Raw genomic sequence first — 21,427 nt, forward strand, 5'->3', positions numbered from 1 at the left:
GCTTTAATACTAAACAAATAATACAAGGTAAGTATACAGGCCCACGCTTCTATTGTTCTAATGCTACTGTACAAAGGTTTCCATTTTATGATAATAGAAAAATTGAACATTCAATTATTTTTTTGTAGACTAATTCTATGACCAAAATACTCTATTTTAGTTTCTGCAAAAACTGTGAATAAAAATGATGTAAAAGTGCAATATTATGGTTCTACTGTATTCTACACATTTTTGTGAATCTAGGGACATTTTATTTGCTAAATTTGAATGAACGAAACTAAAGATATGATTTTTACAAGTTTCTATGTTTCTCTGTCCAAAATATCCGAAAACACAAACAGCTATGACAAGTGGCATGTTCCTATTCGAGGATACCCTTTGTTTAAGTGATCAGATTTTAGCCTTAGGATCGAGATCGTGCGGTTCACTGAGAACAAAGAAGGAAAGAATAAACGTGGCAGACTCACGTGCGAGAGGTTACTGGAAATAGCCACTGTGGTCGACGTCTAGGCTCCTACGATTCCTACCGATGATGAAGCAGATGAAGCCACTCGAAATCACGAGGCGAGTTTGGTGACGGTCGTTGAAGTGCACTGGTTCGCCCGAAATCGCTCGCCGGGAAACTTTCCAGCGGACGTACTCACAGATGAAGATGGCGCCATCGCTGCGGTGCATCAAAAATTGAGAAACAAAGCCTGAGAGATGCGCAAGGAAGAAATAGAAAGTTTGGAAGAAACTATAGATCAAAAGATGGACCGTGCTTACCACAATCGACGATTTACCGCGACGGTACCGCAGAATTGTGAGGCTAAATTCGAACAACCTGAGGCTCTCGGTCTGTGCGGTTTGAGGGGAAATGAAGAGGAGGATGTGGAGATTAAGTAGGAACAAACGGTGCATCAAATGGTGGCTTAGACTAGCCACAATGGGAGTATCATAAGGCTGTTCATAGTGGGGAGTAACTTAAACTAGTAACATATACCATGATACTAGTCTATGTTACTACCTTTATAGTGGGTAGTAACTTATATGTGATGTCATGCATTGTGTCATTTATTATGTTGTAGACTCATTTTGCCTTGGATTGTGTGATGTTATGGTAACATAGCTAGTTACCACCCCACTCTCTTTCTTCATTTATTGGCATGACATGTCACCAAAATGCTTTGAGATGTGTGATGTTACTAGCTATGTTACTCCCACTATGAGCAGTCTAAGTAGTATCATGCATGCCATGTTGGCGAAAATCTGATGTGGCGCACCAATTAATGAGGTGAAAGATGAGAGTGGTATCATAATATGATACAGTATCATAGCACGTAAAACTAGAAAACTTAATGACAAACACATCATGTACACACATTTGCATTGAGATTCTACAAAACATTAAATATGATGATACTATGATACTATCATATGATACTATGCATTGTGGGGTAGTATCATAAACTAGTATCATGTGCATGATACTAGTATATGATACTTCCCATTGTGACTAGTCTTAAAACGTTCAGAATCAATTGGAGAGTAAGAGCATCCCCACTCGTTGGCGCTCCCCACGCCCAAATCCGGCGAATTTTTCGTCCGGATTGGAGGAAGATTTGGCGTGGGGAGTAGTAGTTTCCCAGCCGCGTGCCCAGGCGAAGTCGACGAGGCGAATTTGAAAAACGGAAACTTGACAAACTACGGCTAAAAACGGGGTGAATATAGACTAAATTTAATGATATTTATCATATAACGGGCGGAGTTCATACATAGAGGCCGAATTCGACTATATTTCGAATTCGGCTAGGGGAATTCAAATGCTAATTCTAAAACACGGCGATCTACATGCCTAAACGGCGGTAGAACATCGTGTAGTCGCCGTCGTCGTCGTCGGAGCCGTCGTCCTTCGGCTGCGCGGCCTGGCTGCTGCTGCCCTGGCCGGCGTCTCCCCACCACCCCGGCGATGGCTTGTACATATCGTCGTCGGAGGACTCTAGGTCGACGACGGGGACAGCTTTGCCGGAAGGAGGTGTCGCAGGACGGCGGTAGCGCGCGGCATCGACGTTGGCGGTTGTAGCGGCGCGGGCGGCGCGTTGGTGTGCGGCGGCCAGGTCCAGCAGTCGCCGCTGCTGCTCCGCCTCCTGGCGCTCCCAGTCGCGCCTGGCCCAGTCCAGTGCGGCGTCGTCCTCGCGCTTCTCCTCCTCCATGTCCTGCAGCGATCTGGCGATCGCCTCCGCCACCGCGGCCTCCTCCGCGCGCTTCGCCTCCTCCTCGGCGAGCTGGATTGCGGCGGCCTCTTTCTTCGTCCTCTTCCGGCCGCTCTGCGGCGCGGAAGGCTGGTCGCGGATGACGAGGGCGCCGCTGCTGCGCCCTCTGGTCGGCGGCGGAGACGCCGGCTCCTTCTTGACGCGCACCGGCGTCGAAGGCGACGTCGCCTCCTCCCTCTTCACCGGCGCCAAGGATGACCTCGGCGCCGACCCGGAAGACGACGAGCTGGCAGCCATGCGTCGTGGCTGCCAGACGTTTCCCCGGCGGCGGCTCGCCGATGCCCTCGATGGAGCGGGCATCGTGAGCACCGGGAAGTTGCCTCCCTGGATGTGCTCGATCACGGCCTCGAGACTCCGGCCCGGCGCGCTCCACCAACGTTTGCGGCCCGCCGAGTTGTTGCGCGGAGGCGGAGGCGGCGGGCCGTCGTACGCGGCGAGCTCCCACTCCCACCGCCGCAGGAAGTACGAGTTCCACGCCGTGTAGTTGTCGGGGTGGTGGCGTGGCTCGGCGCGCTCCTCATCCGTCATTTTCATGCGCGCCTCCTCGATCTCGATGTCGAGGAGGTCGCCCCGAGGCGGCGGCGGGATTGGCACGCCGCCACGACTCAGCCGCCACCCACCGCCGGGCGGCCTCGTGTCCGGCGGGCAGGGGTACCCCGCCTGGTGGAGGAGGTGCCCCTCCCACGCGTGGAGCGAGCGGCGGGGAAGCCGTTGTTGGCTGCGCCGTCGTCCTCGGAGAATGCCATCTTCGGAGAGTTGAGGGAGAGTGGACGGAGACTAGAGGGAGACTGGAGGGAGAGTGGATCACGGGGTACGCCTGGCGGCGAGCGGAGCGGCGTATATAGGTGCGGCTGACACGGGGGATTAATGCCGCGTGGAGTGCGACGCGTCCGCGGCGAGCTGACCGGCGGCAGCCTTTGACCGCGGGGAGTGCGCGCGGAAGACGATGCGTGCGCGGAAGACGACGACATTAACTCGCCGCGTGGACGGCGAATGCAGACCGGCGGCAGGCTTTACGGCGCGCGGAAGACGATGCGATGAGGACGACGATCGGTTTCTCTCGCCGACAAGTTGGGGCCACCGGACGCGCGGGAAGTTTCCTCGGTATTTCCCGCGCTTTCGTTTCGTCCGGAGTCCCCGAGCGCTCCCCGGGGGGCCGGGGGTGGCGTGGGATCGCCGGATGAATTTAGGCCCAAATCCGGACGAAAACGAGGAACCGGGGGCGCGACTGGACGATTTACGCCGTCCGGATGGAAAAAAGCCTCGCCGGGGGCCTCGTCGGGGGGGACGAGTGGAGATGCTCTAAACACAAAGAACTGAAAGACGCTGCGACTCGTCCATTCGTATCCAACTTTGAAGAAGATGATGACATGGCAGTGGGTCCCGCGTGTCGGCAGAAAGAAAAATAAAAGGAAACGCGGACGCTGAGTTGCTGTTGTGTCGCGCGAGCGTGCACGTACGGCCGGACGTGCGTGCATGAGGTCTGGCGCTAGCTCGTTTGGAGCTGGCCTGGCCAAAGCTCCGTTCAATTTGTTTTTAACCTTTTCTCTTTTCTTTTTCCTATTTTAGCAAATGGAAATTAATTTGAAACCCGAATTTAATCAAAAGTGAGTGAAATCACGTCAGAAAAATCTGAATAAAATATCAGTGTATTCCTTATTCAATGAAGAACATTTAGGAATCACTTTTAAAACATTTTGATAGATTCGAATTTGGCACACAGACCTATATAGCTTTATTTGCATTACTTCGGGTTTAAGTTTTCTTTATAAATTTAAGGATCATTCAAATTTTTCTAGTGAATGCAAGGATTCCATTATGCTTATGAATGCAATGCATGTTTTGGAAAACTCCATTTTTGGATTTTTTTTTTTGAAAGTCTTAGTTCCTTGTGAATTTTTCAACTAAGACAAACAAAAAAGCTTAGATTTTATTTTTATTTCACACTCTTAAATTTTGGGTTGTGACAAAAACTTACAGAATCACCCATACCGTCAGTCCGACGGATAGCCATCGTAGTAATCATAGTACGTGAAACCTAGCTCGCCATAAGGCTGCACCCTCTGTAGTTCAGATAACTCGATGGTTATGCAATACTTGGCCAATATCTGGTCAAGACGAAAAGGGCCTACATGTTTCTCCAAAGAACCTACTCCATAGCCTGGAACATATTTCCGCTCCTCTTGCCAGGAGAGACACCCATCATCATAAGCTCTAATCTCGGATAAATCCGTGTAGTAGATTTTGCCGGATTGGACGGTGTGGACCTTGCTGGTGTCAAAGGAGATGCACCTGTTCCGGCCGACGAAGATGGAGCGGCTACCGGTGCTTTTGACCGGCTCTAGGACGCGCATTTTGGTGTCCACCCGGTATACAACAGGTTCGCCATTGTAAACCCGCCCGCTCAACACATACAACAGCTCCCCCTCAGACTCCACAAGGTAACACAAAGTGGCTCGGTATTCGCTGGGCAGAGTTGGTCCAGAAATGCTAGCACTCATCCACAGAGTCCTTGCTGAGCGTAGCAATTGAGTTCCTTCATCGGCAGGGTAAGTCATGCTTGAAATGATGGAGCCGTATCTATCTGTTACGAATATATCGCCTGCATAGTAGGTGATGCTGTGAAGAACTCCAAAGCAACTTGCCGCCCTGTACAATGCTTCACCAAAGCCTAATGCGGAGGGCCCTTCCTTGGTGCTCTGATCAGCCCACCGCAAGCTACAATTTTGAAGGTCTGATACGAACACCATGAGCGGGGATGTCATCACGACGACGGAGGACAACTCTTCCGCTGGTATCTACGCCTTCAGGCGTACAATGCAACCAGCTAAGGGGTTGAGCACCCGAGTCTTGTACGGCTGCACTCTCTGCCCTAGCACAACGAAGCCGCCCGTTGTGGCGACAAAAAAATACCTACTTAGAGGTGAGAATTAGAGCTTTAATCAAAGACAAATATCGATAACGGCAAATATATACTGAAATGAACATGCTCAGTTCTTAAAAGGAGAAGCAAAAAAAAACTTAAGGTAACACAGGACCGGCAATAATTAACTCAATAAACTGAAGTCGTGCGGATGCAAATTAAACTATATATGTGAAACTGTTGCATATGGCAAAGAATCACCTGCGGATGATACCGGAGATGTTCTTCCGCAGACAGCGGCCACTGTTCAGATTCAACAATGTGACACCGCCCTCGCTCACATCAGAAAGGGAGTGCTCAAGAATTATCCACTTCACAGGCTTAAATTCGGGCGCTCGTGTGGCACTTCGCCAGGAACCGCATACTGCACGGAAAGAGGTGTAGTAGTCGAGGTCTTCCGTGGACAAGAAGATGTCGCCGATCTTTCTGATGAGGTCGTTGGGGAGATCGCGCCAATCCACATCATTACCCCCATACCTTGGAGCTGACCGGCCATGGCTGTACGAGGGTTTTCTTATGTGAATCGGTCGGTGAATGGGGAGTCGTGGTGGAAATGCTTCCCGAGGAACTTCTTAATAAAGGGACCTTGGAAAGTTAAACCGCTGAAGTAGTGCGAAAGTGGAAAGTTGAACCGCCGAAGTAGTGTGAAAGTGGAAAGTTGAACCGATGAAGTAATATGAAAGCGTCTGTAGCAACCGAACCGGCTTAATATTTTTATGTTATCTGGATGTTCCGTGCACCATAGAGTTCAAAAATTCCTGAGGCAACATTATCTCCTACAAACGATCTGCAAAGAACTACGAATATTCAGAGATAACAGAAAACTACAGTACTAACTACATGTCAATTGTCATCGCATCCCTGTTGGCTTCCTCTCCTCTCTTTCTCTAAACACGCATAGCAAATTAGCAATGCATATCACTATTCACTACAACAGCTCTAACACCAGCAGAAATCTATGCATAGTATGCAGCTGGGCACATAAGTTCAGCAAAGAGCTCCTACGCGACGCTGGCGAGGACGCCGCTCGGTCAGAGCTCCTACCTGACGCTGGCGAGGACGACGCCGCTTGGCTAGAGCTCCTACGCGACGCTATCCTAAGAGGACGACTCGACCAGAGCTTCTACGCGCCGCTGGCAAGGACGACGCCGCTCGGCCAGAGCTCCTAGCTACGCGAAGCTGGCGAGGACGCCGCTCGGCCAGACCTCCCACTCCGATGGCGCAATCCTCCCGGCGCCGGCTAGATAGTTTATACCCCTACCCTAAACACCATACCTTGGGCCAGCGGGCAAGTCAACGACGGCAACCTCGCGGTCGTCCTCCAAGTTCCAACATCTTTGGACGGAGTGCCGGAGCCTCTGAACTCGGTCAGTAATTAATTTCAACACTGTCGCGTGGGCAATGTCGACCGAAATTGGCGAACTTATATGGATTTATTTTTAAAGGGTTATTTTATCTGTTGAGTCCTCCGCCGTCTGATTGTAACCTGATTAGTGCATAAGAGTTGCAAGTTGGAACGCATGCAACTGAGCCTTTTCAACCAAAGTTGGGAAAGGGATTAAGAAAAAAACTCTGTATATTTCATATTTTGTTGACCAAATTAATGTTCAAAGTTTTTCTGCACGTGTGTATAACTATTTAAACCTGTATGGACACAGTATTTTTTCGGTTGCCATCTACACGTTGGAGTTTGGAGAATGTATTTCTCCACACCTCTCTATCCAAAAATAAAATCCTTGCGGGCTTACATAGTGTAGATGGTGTGCATCTCAGAATACTGCACCTCTCAGAATACTGCACCAGAGTTGCGGTAAGTTCTCGTTACCTCCATTTTCCTCCATCTATGTCTATATAAAGCTTTTAATTTTCAGAGATTGTCATTCTTATGCATGTTATATCATGTCATTAGGCAAGTGTTTATGTAGACAAAAATCGTCCGCCAGTACAAGTAGCCTCTAGAATTTCACTTCAAAGAGCCCTTCTACTAGGTCGGTACCAACTCAGAAGACAACGGTTTAATGAACATCTGCTCAGTGAAAATCCCATCAGGTCGATCAGCAGTGGCTGACTGGTACGCACTTGTGCAGCACTGGAAGGCATCTCATGGTCAGCTACAATCAGGCCTTCCAGCCAGTGGAACCGTTATTCCTGAAGGTGGTACTACCCTGTCGAAGGAAAGCCCTATCCGCTCTATGAGCAATGTTGACTGGAACAAACTCTTGGAGCATGGGAGTTTATCCCCAGAGGATGGTCAGCTACTTTATGGCCTTGCAGCTGCTGGTAACTTTAATCCTGAAAGTGGTACCGCATACCAAAAGTAATCCCCACCAGCTCGATTAGCAATGCTGACTGGAACAGACTTGTGCAGCAATGGAAGGTATCTCATGGTCATCTACTCTCTAATCTCCCAGCTAGTGGAACATTCAATCCTTAAGCTGGTACCGCCATGTCAAAATGTGCTGAAGCGTGTATAGTGCTCACGACAAGCTACCCTTTAATATGTTATTTAATGGTGTGAAGGTAATTGGTAGTCTTTTTGTGGTGAGCTGATCTTAGTTAACTTTTCGTACAGTTGAATTGATCTTACAGGTGAATTGATCTTACTGGTAATTATGCTATGTATTTTCAATTGAGAAAGGAATACCATCAGGCTTGAAAAGCGGTGATAACAGTAGTTTTGTGTCTTCGTGGATTTTTTTTTCAAAAAGGGAAATATCTAGTCTCTGCATCATTTGCAAAGATGCATGCATGGTCTCATTTGGACGGCTGCCATGCACACCATCTGCACTATGTAAGCCCGCAAGGATTTTATTTTTGGATAGAGAGGTGTGGAGAAATACATTCTCCAAACTCCAACGTGTAGATGGCAACCGAAAAAATACTGTGTCCATACAGGTTTAAATAGTTATACACACGTGCAGAAAAACTTTGAACATTAATTTGGTCAACAAAATATGAAATATACAGAGCTTTTTTCTTAATCTCTTTCCCAACTTCGGTTGAAAAAGCTCAGTTGCATGAGTTCCAACTTGCAACTCTTATGCACCAATCAGGTTACAATCGGACGGTGGAGGACTCAACAGATAAAATAACTCTTTAAAAATAAATCCATATAAGTTCGCCAATTTCAGTCGACATTGCCCACGCGACAGTGTCGAAGTTAATTACTGACCGAGCTCAGAGGCTCCAGCACTCCGTCCAAAGACGTTGGAACTTGGAGGACGACCACGAGGTTGCCGTCGTCGTTGACTTGCCCGCTGGCCCAAGGTATGGTGTTTAGGGTAGGGGGTATAAACTAGCTAGCCGGCGCCGGGAGGATTGCGCCATCGGGGTGGGAGGTCTGGCCGAGCGGCGTCCTCGCCAGCTTCGCGTAGCTAGGAGCTCTGGCCGAGCGTCGTCGTCCTCGCCAGCGGCGCGTAGAAGCTCTGGTCGAGCGTCGTCCTCTTAGGATAGCGTCGCGTAGGAGCTATAGCCAAGCGGCGTCGTCCTCGCCAGCGTCGGGTAGGAGCTCTGACCGAGCGGCGTCCTCGCCAGCGTCCCGTAGGATCTCTTTGTTGAACTTATCTGCCCAGCTGCATACTATGCATAGATTTCTGCTGGTGTTAGAGCTGTTGTTGTGAATAGTGATATGCATTGCTAATTTGTTATGCCTGTTTAGAGAAAGAGAGGAGAGGAAGCCAACAGGGATGCGATGACAATTGACATGTAGTTAGTACTGTAGTTTTCTGTTATCTCTGAATATTCGTAGTTCTTTGCAGATCGTTTGTAGGAGATAATGTTGCCTCAGGAATTTTTGAACTCTGTGGTGCACGGAACATCCAGATAACATAAAAATATTAATCCAGCTCGGTTGCTACAGACGCTTTCACATTACTTCATCGGTTCAACTTTCCACTTTCACACTACTTCGGCGGTTCAACTTTCCACTTTCACACTACTTCGGTGGTTCAACTTTCCAAGGTCCCTTTATTAAGCAGTTCCTCGGGAAGCATTTCCACCACGACTCCCCATTCACCGACCGATTCATATAAGAAAACCCTCGTACAGCCATGGCCGGCCATCTCCAAGGTATGGGTAATGATGTGGATTGGCGCGATCTCCCCAACGACCTCATCAGAAAGATCGGCGACATCTTCTTGTCCACGGACAACCTCGACTACTACACCTCTTTCCGTGCAGTATGCGGTTGCTGGCGAAGCACCACACGAGCGCCCGAATTTAAGCCTGTGAAGTGGATAATTCTTGAGCACTCCCTTTCGGACTGGGCGAGGGCGGTGTCACATTGTTGAATCTGATCACTGGCCGCTGCCTGCGGAAGAAGATCTCCGGTATCATCCGCAGGTGATTCTTCGCCATATGCAACAGTTTCACATATATAGTTTAATTTGCATCCGCACGACTTCAGTTTATTGAGTTAATTATTGCCGGTCCTGTGTTACCTTAAGTTTTTCTTTGCTTCTCCTTTTAAGAACTGAGCATGTTCATTTCAGTATATATTTGCCGTTATCGATATTTGCCTTTGATTAAAGCTCTAATTCTCACATCTAAGTAGGTATTTTTTTGTCGCCACAACGGGCGACTTCGTTGTGCTAGGGCAGAGAGTGCAGCCGTACAAGACTCGGGTGCTCAACCCCTTAGCTGGTTGCATTGTACGCCTGAAGGCGCAGATACCAGCGGAAGATTTGTCCTCCGTCGTCGTGATGACATCCCCGCTCATGGTGTTCGTATCAGACCTTCAAAATTGTAGCTTGCGGTGGGCTGATCAGAGCACCGAGGAAGGGCTCTCCGCATTAGGCTTTGGTGAAGCATTGTACATGGCGGCAAGTTGCTTTGGAGTTCTCCACAACATCACCTACTATGCAAGCGATATATTCGCAACAGATAGATACGGCTCCATCATTTCAAGCATGACTTACCCCGCCGATGAAGGAACTCAATTGCTACGCTTAGCAAGGACTCTGAGGACTCAATTGCTACGCTAGTAATTTTATCCACGAAATGTCCTTTCTAGCCGCCAGTTTCGCAGAAGTAGCCCCTAACCTTTTTGAGTGGCAAGGGTATTCAAGTAACTGTAATTCGATGGTGCCATAACAAGCAGTTCAAATCTGAACTCAGCCGAGTCGTCTTAAACCCAGTTTCCCCATTTCATCGAACCCTAGATCTGCCTTCGGACATGTCTACCCAGCTCCCCCACCCCACTACTTCACAGTGCAGTTCGCCGGACACATCGCCGCCTCGTTACGGACACACCGCGGCCCTCCATCGTCCAGGCAACATCTTCACCGTTTTTTCAGAATGGTCTCACACACCATGACGCCCGGATTTGGTAATCTTTTCCATTTTCCGCAGCCAGTTAGTTAGTTTGTTTCTTGCGGTGCGCGTATGTTGGTCGATTACTATGCAGTACTCCGTATTACTTTGTTGGTGGGTCGATGTCTAGAGAATAGATTGTTGGTGGCAGCTATTTTGTTAGTTTGTACTACCTCCGTCCAATAATAAGTGTACCATTTTTTATCTAGATACGAATATATCTATATGCATTTTAGTTCTAGATACATCCATATCTAGAAAAAGTTGAGACGCATTAGTTCATTAGACTAGTGCATCTCTTGGACGCGTCGCTTATGGAGAAGCTGATCTTCTGGTGTTGTCTTGGTGGTTTCATTGTTGTTGTTTCATGTTTTCTATCTCTGTAGCGGGGCTTTTCTTTTCTGTAATTCTTCTCTGTTTTTTTTAGCTGTGTGCATCCTTTATGCCATTAGGGCATTATGTTGTTGCAGAGGCTGGGTGTAATTGGTATCTCCGTTATATTAATATATTCTTTTTATCAAAAAAATTAAACTAGTGCATATGTTTGATTTTCCCCTTTTATTCATCACTGGCATCACAATTTACGAATTTTTGCATGTCCTTAATATCTTAGGCACCAAACACAGTGAAAATAGGAGCAACAAGCAGAATATCAGAAGGAGCACTGCAAAACTTGGAGGTTCCCGTATTGAGAAGTTGGTAGCAGCCGCTCCTGAAACCGCGTTAAAGGATATTAAAAGGGGTGGCTCAGCAGCTAAGGGCAGCAAGAGAATATCAGCATCTCAGCCGTCCGAAGGAGATTCAAATCTTGAACTCTTATTATGCGATATGATAGAGACCTCCCCTGCTCTCTCAACAGCTAAGGTGCTAGTTCCTTCATCCCATCGTACCTTGTCATATTTATCTTTGATTGCTAATGCCAATTCATCGTTGTCATGGCCGCTTCATTTATCCATGTTTTTCTTTTTAAAAGTGAAATAAATATCATGCCGCCAACAACTGCAACATGGCTAACCTGACGCCTCCAGTTGGAATCACGTCCCAGATGAGCGCCAAAAGATCATCGCCAGACACGTCACCTGCTAGACAAAAATCAAATCCAATCTCAGTGTGCCACAGATCTCTTCGTCTAAACCCTTCTCTCGCTGAAGGCAAGCTGTACCACTAAGTTCTTACTGCATCTAGCATGTTGTACTATGAACTTCTATCTTTGCATTTATGTTTTGTTTGGATGCACGATGACCACACTCAGGTTTGCCTCCCATGGACACAGAAAATGATGCTATGGGGCATGTCCTTGTGGACATAGTCACTGACCGGATCGATGCCACCAATCTCATGAATGTTGAAGGCTATGGAACTCCTCACCTTGCTCAACATGATGAGGCTACCCTGCCTAGTAATGGGGTTAAAGGCATGGTTGGTGTATTTTGCCTGTTTCTTCCATATTTTATCTGTAGTATCATCATTATAGCTCACAAGTTTTCTATATGTGTAGTGGGAAGGAGAAAAAACGTGGGATAAGTACTGGGCAGATTGTACCAATCACCGGCTGGCAAACTGCGAGTGGTCATTCCAAAAGGGAGGTGATGTCTACGCACGCTTCTATTCCTGTAGACAGTGTTGGGCCTCCAAGAGCAGAGGTTTGTAGAACAGCAGCAAGTTTCCCTTAAGTGAATCACCCAAGGTTTATCGAACTCGGGGAGGTAGAGGTCAAAGATATCCCTCTCAAGCAACCCTGCAATTAAGATAAAAGAAGTCTCTTGTGTCCCCAACACACCTAATACACTTGTCAGATGTATAGGTGCACTAGTTCGGCTAAGAGATAGTGAAATACAAGTAATATGGATGATTGTAAGTAGTAATTGCAATCTGAAATAAAGATGGCAGCAAGCAAACATGTAACAGAACTTATTGGAAACGGTATTTCAATGCTTAGAAACAAGGCCTAGGGATCATACTTTCACTAGTGGACACTCTCAACATTGATCACATAACTGAATAAATAAATGCTACTTTCTACACTCTCTTGTTGGATAACAAACACCATTCATTGTGTAGGGCTACAAAAGCACACCTCAAGCCGGAGTAAACAAGCTCCACAACATCCGGAGTTCATATTAGAGTAACCTCTAGAGTGCATAATAGACCGTTGCAATTTAGACCGAGTACTAACATAGCATACACACTCGTCAACAATAGCTATGAAAGGGGGAATAGATCGCATCAATACTATCATAGTAATAGTTAACTTCATAATCTACAAGAGATTACAATCATAACCTACGCCAAGTACTACATGATGCACACACTCGTCAACATTACATCATGGAGGAGGAATAGACTACTTTAATAACATCACTAGAGTAGCACATAGATTAATAGTGATACAAAGCTCATGATCACATAAAGATCACACCATGGGAGAGAGAGATGAACCACATAGCTACCGGTAGAGCCCTCAGCCTCGGGGGAGAACTACTCCCTCCTCATCATAGGAGACAGCAACAGCGATGAAGATGGCGGTGGTGTCGATGGAGATGGATTCCGGGGGCAATTCCCCGTCCCGGCGGCGTGCCGGAACAGAGATTCTGTCCCCCGAAACTTGTCTTCGCGATGGCGGCGGCTCTGGAACTTTCTCGTATCGTGGCTTATCTTTTTAGGGTTTTCGCGATGAAGGTAATATATAGGCGGAAGGGCAGCCTCGGAGGGGTCCCAGGGCGCCCTCACCACATGGCGGCGCGGCCAGGGTGGGACCCGCGCCCCCTATGGTGTGGGGCCCCCTTGGCCCCCCTCCGGCCCTTCTCTAGCTCTCCGGGTCCGTCTCGGCAAAATATTGACTTCCGTCTTTGTGGGGTCCAATTCCGAGAATATTTCCTGTGTAGAATTTCTGAAACCAAAAATAGCAGAAAACAGGAACTGGCACTTCGACATCTTGTTAATAGGTTAGTTCTGGAAAATGCATAAAATCATTATAAAGTGTATATAAAACATGTGAGTATTGTCATAAAACTAGCATGGAACATAAGAAATTATAGATACGTTTGAGACGTATCAAGCATCCCCAAGCTTAGTTCCTACTCGCCCTCGAGTAGGTAAACGATAACAAGGATAATTTCTGAAGTGACATGCTACTATCATAATCTTGATCAATACTATTGTAAAGCATATGAGATGAATGAAGTGATTCGAAGCAATGGTAAAGATGATGATTAAACAACTGAATCATATAGCAAAGACTTTTCATGAATAGTACTTTCAAGACAAGCATCAATAAGATTTGCATAGGAGTTAACTCATAAAGCAATAAATTCTTAGTAGAAAGTTTTGAAGCAACACAAAGGAAGATATAAGTTTCAGCAGTTGCTTTCGACTTCAACATGTATATCCCATGGATAATTATCAACACAAAGTAATATGATGAGTGCAAATAAGCAAGTATGTAGGAATCAATGCACACAGTTGACACAAGTGTTTGCTTCTAGGATAGAAGGAAGTAGGTAAACTGACTCAACATAAAGTAAAAGAAAGGCCCTTTGCAGAGGGAAGCATGGATTACTATTTTTGTGCTAGAGCTTTTATTTTGAAAACATAGAAACAATTTTGTCAACGGTAGTAATAATTCATATGTGTTATGCATAAGACATCCTATAAGTTGCAAGCCTCATGCATAGAATACCAATAGTGCTCGCACCTTGTCCTAATTAGCTTGGATTTACATGGATTATCATTGCATAACATATGTTTCAACCAAGTGTCACAAATGGGTACCTCTATGCCGCCTATACAAAGGTCCAAGGAGATAGATCGCATTTGATTTCTCGTTTTTGATAGATCTCAACTAAGGACATCCATTCCGGGACAACATAGAAAACAGATAATGGACTCCTCTTTAATGCATAAGCATTCAACAACAGATAATATTCTCATAAGAGATTGAGGATTAGTGAACAAACTGAAACTTCCACCATGATTCATGGCTTTAGTTAGTGGCCCAATGTTCTTCTCTAACAATATGCATACTCAAACCATTTGATCATGATAAATCGCTCTTACTTCAGACAAGACGAACATGCATAGCAACTCACATGATATTCAACAAAGGTGTAAAAAGTTGATGGCGTCCCCAGAAACATGGTTACCGCTCAACAAGCAACTTATAAGAAATAAGGTACATAGCAACATATTCAATACCACAATAGTATTTAAGATATTTTCCCATGAGCTATGTATTGCAAAGACAAAGAATGAAATTTTAAAGGTAGCACTCAAGTAATTTACTTTGGAATGGCAGAGAAATACCACATAGTAGGTAGGTATGGTGGACACAAATGGCATAGGTTTTGGCTCAAGGTTTTGGATGCACGAGAAGTATTCCCTCTCAGTACAAGGCTTTGGCTAGCAAGGTTGTTTGAAGCAAACACAAGTATGAACCGGTACAGCAAAACTTACATAAGAACATATTGCAAGCATTATAAGACTCTACACTGTCTTCCTTGTTGTTCAAACACTTCACCAGAAAATATCTAGACTTTAGAGAGACCAATCATGCAAACCTAATTTTAACAATCTCTATGGTAGTTCTTCATTAATAGGTGCAAAGTTCATGATGCAAGAGCTTAAACATGATCTATGAGAGCTCAAAACAATTGCCAAGTATCAAGTTATTCAAGACAATATACCAATTACCACATGAAGCATTTTCTGTTTCCAACCAAATAACAATTAACGAAGCAGTTTCAACCTTCGCCATGAATATTAAAAGTAAAGCTAAGAACACCAGTGTTCATATGAAACAGCGGAGCGTGTCTTTCTCCCACACAAAGAATGCTAGGATCCGAGTTTATTCAAACAAAAACAAAAATAAAAGCAAACAGACGCTCCAAGTAAAGCACATAAGATGTGACGGAATAAAAATATAGTTTCACTAGAGGTGACCGGATAAGTTGTCGATGAAGAAGGGGATGCCTTGGGCATCCCCAAGCTTAAATGCTTGAGTCTTCTTGAAATATGCAGGGATGAACCACGGGGGCATCCCCAAGCTTAGACTTTTCACTCTTCTTGATCATATTGTATCATCCTCCTCTCTTGATCCTTGAAAACTTCCTCCACACCAAACTCAAAACAAACTCATTAGAGGGTTAGTGCATAATAAAAAATTCACATATTCAGAGGTGACATAATCATTCTTAACACTTCTGGACATTGCCCAAAGCTACTGGAAGTTAATGGAACAAAGAAATCCATTCAACATAGCAAAAGAGGCAATGCGAAATAAAAGGCAGAATCTGTCAAAACAGAACAGTTCGTAAAGACGAATATTTTAGAGGCACTTAACAGGCTCAGATGAAAAAGGTCAAAACTAATGAAAGTTGCGTACATATCTGAGGATCACGCATGTAAATTGGCAGATTTTTTTGATTCTTCTACAGAGAGATCTACTCAAATTCGTGACAGGAAGAAATGCGTTTACTGCGCAGCAATCCAAATCTAGTATCAACTTTACTATTAGAGACTTTACTTGGCATAACAATGCAATAAAATAAAGATAAGGAGAGGTTGCTACAGTAGTAACAACTTCCAAGACATAACAAAACAGTAGCAAAATAAAAACATGGGTTATCTCCCAAGAAGTGCTTTCTTTATAGCCATTAAGATGGGTTCAGTAATTTTAATGATGCTCGCGCAAGAAATAAGAGTTGAAGCAAAAGAGAGCATCAAGAAGCAAATTCAAAACACATTTAAGCCTAACCCACTTCCTATGAAAAGGAATCTTGTAAGTAAACAAGTCATGTAAGCATAGTGCAACAAGCATAGAAAGGGAACACAAGCGCAACTTCAATATTCTCAACATAAAGAGGGGAAACTTAATATTATTAAGATGCATATAACCATGTTTCCCTCTCTCATAATAACTTTCAGTAGCATCATGAACAAACTCAAAAATATAACTATCACATAAAGCATTCTTATTCACATGCATAAAAGCATAATCAATTTTATTTGTAATAGTGGGAGTAAAACTATCACAACCATCATTGTAATTATCATAAATTGCAGGCATGGTATAATCATAATAAACTTTATCCTCCATAGTAGGTGGCACCAAAATACCACTATCATTATAATCATCATAAATAGGAGGTAAAGTATCATCAAAGAAATTTTCTCCTCAAAACTTGGGGGACTAAAAATATCATGCTCATCCAAACCAGCTTCCCCAAGCTTAGAATTTTCCATAGCATTAGCAACAATGGTGTTCAAAGCATTCATACTAATAACATTCCCATTAGCATGCATATAAAGTTCCATGGGTTTTTTAATTCTCTCTTCAAACACATCATGTCCTAATTCAAGATAAAGTTCATAAAGATCTCTCATTTTGTTGTTGTTTTCCATTAAGCCTAACTAGTGAAAACAAGAAACAAAAAGATATAATTGCAGGATCTAAAGGAAATATCTTCGAGCACTGACACACCGGCAACAGTGCTAGGAAATAGCTTAGTAGTCGGAGGATGTGAATACCTTTTACCTTACCTCCCCGGCAACGGCGCTAGAAAATAGCTTGATGTCTACGCACGCTTCTATTCATGTAGACAGTGTTGGGCCTCCAAGAGCAGAGGTTTGTAGAACAGCAGCAAGTTTCCCTTAAGTGAATCACCCAAGGTTTATCGAACTCAGGGAGGTAGAGGTCAAAGATATCCCTCTCAAGCAACCCCGCAATTAAGATACAAGAAGTCTCTTGTGTCCCCAACACACCTAATACACTTGTCAGATGTATAGGTGCACTAGTTCGGCGAAGAGATAGTGAAATACAAGTAATATGGATGATTGTAAGTAGTAATAGCAATCTTAAATAAAGATGGAAGCAAGCAAACATGTAACAGAACTTGTTGGAAACGGTGTTTCAATGCTTAGAAACAAGGCCTAGGGATCATACTTTCACTAGTGGACACTCTCAACATTGATCACATAACTGAATAAATAAATGCTACTTTCTACACTCTCTTGTTGGATAACAAACACCATTCATTGTGTAGGGCTACAAAAGCACACCTCAAGCCGGAGTAAACAAGCTCCACAACATCCGGAGTTCATATTAGAGTAACCTCTAGAGTGCATAATAGACCGTTGCAATTTAGACCGATTACTAACATAGCATACACACTGTCAACAATAGCTATGAAAGGGGGAATAGATCGCATCAATACTATCATAGTAATAGTTAACCTCATAATCTACAAGAGATTACAATCATAACCTACGCCAAGTACTACATGATGCACACCCTGTCAACATTACATCATGGAGGAGGAATAGACTACTTTAATAACATCACTAGAGTAGCACATAGATTAATAGTGATACAAAGCTCATGATCACATAAAGATCACACCATGGGAGAGAGAGATGAACCACATAGCTACCGGTAGAGCCCTCAGCCTCGGGGGAGAACTATTCCCTCCTCATCATAGGAGACAGCAACGGCGATGAAGATGGCGGTGGTGTCGATGGAGATGGATTCCGGGGGCAATTCCCCGTCCCGGCGGCGTGCCGGAACAGAGATTCTGTCCCCCGAAACTTGTATTCGCGATGGCGGCGGCTCTGGAACTTTTCTCGTATCGTGGCTTATCTTTTTAGGGTTTTCGCGATGAAGGTAATATATAGGCGGAAGGGCAGCCTCGGAGGGGTCCCAGGGCGCCCTCACCACATGGCGGCGCGGCCAGGGTGGGACCCGCGCCCCCTATGGTGTGGGGCCCCCTTGACCCCCCTCAGGCCCTTCTCTGGCTCTCCGGGTCCGTCTCGGCAAAATATTGACTTCCGTCTTCGTGGGGTCCAATTCCGAGAATATTTCCTGTGTAGAATTTCTGAAACCAAAAACAACAGAAAACAGGAACTGGCACTTCGGCATCTTGTTAATAGGTTAGTTCCGGAAAATGCATAAAATTATTATAAAGTGTATATAAAACATGTGAGTATTATCATAAAACTAGCAGGGAACATAAGAAATTATAGATACGTTTGAGACGTATCAGGAGGATAAGGCCAGTGTCAGCTATAATCGCTGCAAAGTTTGCAACTGAATGTTACAAGACTGTCAAGAACCATGTGCCAGTGCGTTCGCACTGGAGGAAGTACAAGGGGGACACTAGGCTCCTCTCTGACTATTACAACATAGTTGGGGTAAGTATATACTGTAGGCCCTTTGCCCGACTGTAATGTTTATATACAGCTGATTTAAGAGATTTCAATTCTTATGCATGTTCTTTCATGTCACTACTTTGTAGGTAAGGTTTGATATGGATATAAATGCTTCACCAGTAAAAGCAACATGTAGGAGGTATCTTCAGTTAGGTGTTAAGCATCAACGACATGTCCTTAAAAGAAAGTACTTCGATTGCCTTCCTCTCTGTGTTGTGCCCAAAGAAAGCCCCATCAGTTCGATGAATGACGTTGAGTGGAACGAGCTTGTGCAGCACTGGTCGGATCCCAAGATTAAGGCCAGTTCCTTACAAAATTGAAGATGATGCATTGTACATGCTTATGGGTGTTGAAGTGGATAAGTGAATTGCCTAGACCTTCTCGTCAGTTTGGACTTTTTGGTTTCCACTGGCTAGTGCATTAAGCTTAATAATGAGTACTGTTACTAACTATACCTTCCACTTCAGGAAATCAGTAATCAAAACAGAGAAAACCGTGCCAAGGTTCTTTTTCATCACACTACTGGGCCACGCAGCTATGAAGCTTATCTGGAGAGCTTGGTAAGTCAAGACTTGTCAACAGATAACCGTGATTGATGTTTCCCATTAGATTGCTATATAAGTTTGTTTTTCGCCCAATGCATGTGCTAGATATTTTTGTTCAATAACACTTATTGTATTGTATGTATTTGACAATAACATGTTTGGGTATCCAATTGTGATATTATTTTTATGATTGTGACTTTCCAATGTGTTTGACAATAATGTGATGAACAGTTGAACTAAATTCCTATTTTGGTAGCCGCTGCGTCTATGACCTTCCATTTGCATTGTTGCTAGCACAAACTGTAGTTTACGTGTGGATGCAAACTCTTTTATTACCAGATCCTAATAGAACCTTTAAGAAGGCCTTTTAATATTTGCGTTTTTGAAGGGGGAGAAGTACAACGACAAAGAACTTGGTCCTTTGGATATGTTCAAGGAGTGCCACTTGAGCCGACATACGGGCTTCTCTACCCCCACTAAGAATGCAATTGTAAGGCAGCTTTCAAAGAGTCATCACTAATGTGAAGGTTATATTATGCTGCATCTCATAACCATGTTTGTTTGTAAAACAAGGCTGAGATGGAACATGAGCTGTCTGTACCAACAGCTGATGGAGGACGCAAGACCGAGGCTCAGGTTGTACACGATGTCCTGTCAAAGCAAATCTCCCAACCTACTTTTCTTCAGAACGAGGGGGTTGTGCATCATCTGACATAGGCATCCCCAATGGGCCTGCCGAAGATGGTACCCGGGGTTTACTGAAGGCCCACAAGTCGAAGAATATGAAGTTCGGAAGCCCAGCTAGTATTAAGGAAAGTTAGAGTTGTATTAGGAAATATAGAGACTTGTAATTATACGGGACGGGTTAGAAACCCTCCCGGACTCTATAACTTGTGTATTACGAATCCCTCGGCTCCGCCTCCTATATAAGGGGGAGTCGAGGGACAAAGAAAGGACCGAATCAATTGTCAACATAACCCTAGTTTCTAAATCGTCGAGTACTTTTCGGCTGAAACCTTCGAGATCTACTTGCCCTCTACTTCCAACGAAACCCTAGTCTACAATACGTAGGCATTGATAAGTTTATACCTTGTCTTTCCTTCATGGACGCATATTCTAGTTATAACCAGATCAGATTAAAAGAAGATGATGAAGTCAAGACAGCGTTCATAACACCTTATGGCGTGTTTTGCTACAGAACAATGCCTTTTGGTCTGAAAAACGCAGGAGCAACATATCAGCGGATGATGCAGAAGTGCTTGGCAACACAGATTGGGAACAACGTACAAGTATACATTGACGATGTCGTCATAACATCAAAAAAGGGGACAACATTGATCGAGAATTTAAAGGAAACTTTCGACAACCTTGACAAGTTTTGCCTCAAACTGAACCCGACGAAGTGTTCTTTCGGCGTCCCTGCAGGAGAACTTCTCGGGTTCCTAGTCTCAGCAAGAGGAATCGAGGCCAATCCAGAAAAAATTCAAGCTATTGTAACAATGAGGAAGCCAACAAAGTTAAAAGAAATACAGCAATTAACTGGGCGAGTCGCTGCTTTAAGCAGATTCGTCGCCAGACTGGGAGAAAAGGCGTTGCCGTTTTATGCTTTGATTAAGCAAGGAGAAAAGTTTCAGTGGAACGAAGAGGCGGACAAAGCTTTCGAGGATCTCAAACGCACAATCTCGACACCACCAATCTTTGTGGCGCCCAAGGAGAAGGAACCCCTCTTGCTATATATTGTAGCCACACCTCAGGTGGTCAGCACAGTACTCGTAGTCGAAAGGGAGGAAGAAGGAAAACTCCATGGAGTACAGAGGCCAGTATATTTCATCAGTGAAGTATTATCGCCTTCAAAACAGCGGTACCCGCAGCATCGAAGCTAGCATATGGAGTGTTTACAACAGCAAGAAAGTTGCGACACTATTTTTCAGCGCATTCGATAATAGTGGTCAATGAGGCGCCTTTATCCAATATATTAAACAATCCAGAAGCTACGGGTCGTGTCTCCCTTTGGGGAATAGAGCTTTCCCCTCGGGACATCACGTACGAAAAAAGAAAAGCGATAAAGTCACAAATTTTACCAGACTTCATCGCAGAGTGGATGGAGCTACAAAATACGGGACCCCCGGATCTATCGAGAACCTGGACTATGAACTTCGACGGGTCCAAGAGATTAGAGGGAGCTGGAGCAGGCG

Source organism: Lolium rigidum, chromosome 5, assembly GCF_022539505.1.
Source record: "Lolium rigidum isolate FL_2022 chromosome 5, APGP_CSIRO_Lrig_0.1, whole genome shotgun sequence".
NCBI lineage: Eukaryota > Viridiplantae > Streptophyta > Magnoliopsida > Poales > Poaceae > Lolium > Lolium rigidum.